The 1666-nt window shown below is 44.7% G+C and overlaps 1 pseudogene; it reads left to right on the plus strand.

The window, feature by feature from the left end:
* The window catches only part of LOC108520479 (transcription factor BTF3 pseudogene), an 82718-nt pseudogene that overhangs the window by 96 nt on the left and 80956 nt on the right, over positions 1 to 1666 (plus strand).

Here is a 1666-nt window from a genome sequence, read left to right on the forward strand (position 1 = left end):
GTTTGAAAAACGTTTCTGATTGGTTTAAATAGAACAGTGGACGAGGGCTGAGAAAAGAAGTGTAGCCATTGGCTGGAAGTCGTAGACCGATTCTCTGCGCTCTCTCTTCTGATAGGTGCGTAGGAGCCAAGGTTTAGAAAAGGCGCAGTAGTCGGGAGCAGTGGCTGGTGCCTGTAATCCCAGCACTTTGGGAGACTGAGGCTTGCGGATCCCATGAGGTCAGGAAGTCGAGACCAGCCTGGCCAACATGGTGAAACCTCGTCTCTACCAAAAATACAAAAATTAGCCTGGCGTGGTGGCGCCGCCTGTAATCCCAGCTACTCGGGAGGCTGAGGCAGGAGAATCGCTTGAGCCCGGGAGGCAGAGGTTGCAGTGAGCTACTGCACTGCAGCCTGGGAGACCGCGTCTCAAAAGAGAAAAAAAAGAAAAGGCTCAGTGAGGGTCTGAGGTGACCGGGTCTCCACCTGACAGGGCTTCAGCGGCTGCAGTTCATCATTGTATCCCCAGCACCTCAGTCCCAACCATTTTCAGACCATTGGCCCAGAAGAGTTTGTAAGTAAAGGGTTGTCTGAAAATACAAAGCCGAGCTGTGTGAGACTCGCTCATTGTCTTAGTTTGCATCTGTATCTTCAGGCGGGTCTTGAACCTCTTACCCTTGGGTAAAGATAACTAGAATTAGGAGCTTTTCAAGGGCAAGATAAAAGTTAATACTCAAATAAATGCCTTGGTAACCAAATCTTGTAACTCCAATTCAGCTTTTAGGTGGAGTCCATTGTGGAATGGGGTATTCAGTGGTCGTTGTCAAGGTGTTTGGAGTCCCAAAATATCTTCAGACAACCATATATATATATATATACACACACACACACACAACTGCTTGGTATTCCATAAACCACTCTTTAGTCTATTTTTATTTCGTGAATGTGCACACAATATCTTACCTGAATGCATAAAGATGATCATTATGTGCCTTTTTTTTTTTTTTGAGACTGAGTCTCGCTTTGTCGCCCAGGCTGGAGTGCAGTGGCGTGATCTCGGCTCGCTGCAGCCTTAGCCTCCTGGGTTCAAACGATTCTCCTGTGCGTCAGCCTCCCGAGTAGCTGGGATTACAGGCATGTGCCACCACACCCAGCTAATTTTTGCAGTTTTAGTAGAGACAGGGTTTCGCCATGTTAGCCAGGTTGGCCTGGAACTCCTGACTTCAGGTGATTCGCCCGCCTCGGCCTCCCAAAGAGCTGGAGTTACAGGCGTGAGGCACCGTGCCTGGCCATGTGCAATTTTTTTCTTTTTCCTCCTCTGTGCTGTGGATTTGCCATTTTTTGCTTCTACAAACTGCTTTTGTAAATGTTGCATCCTAAGAACTGTTGGTTTTATTTACTATTCCAAGGGATAGATTCCAACAGAATTGCTAAATGAAAGAATATATATCTTGGTTAATTTGACCAAACGTCAATTGCTATATTAAATTACTTGCATTTTTTAAACCCATTAACAATTGTGTAATGAATATACTTGCACATATGTTTTTGAACTCTAGTCTCATTATTTCCCTTGAACAAATTCTCAAGGGAAAATTACTGAACTAATTATTTTAAATATTTTAAAAAATAATCTTTGCCAATCTACTAGGTTAAAATGATAGTCCTCCTCCCCACCCACCCCCCCC

This window comes from Rhinopithecus bieti, unplaced genomic scaffold (genome assembly GCF_001698545.2).
Source record: "Rhinopithecus bieti isolate Rb0 unplaced genomic scaffold, ASM169854v2 scaffold_52849, whole genome shotgun sequence".
Taxonomy (NCBI): Eukaryota; Metazoa; Chordata; class Mammalia; order Primates; family Cercopithecidae; genus Rhinopithecus; species Rhinopithecus bieti.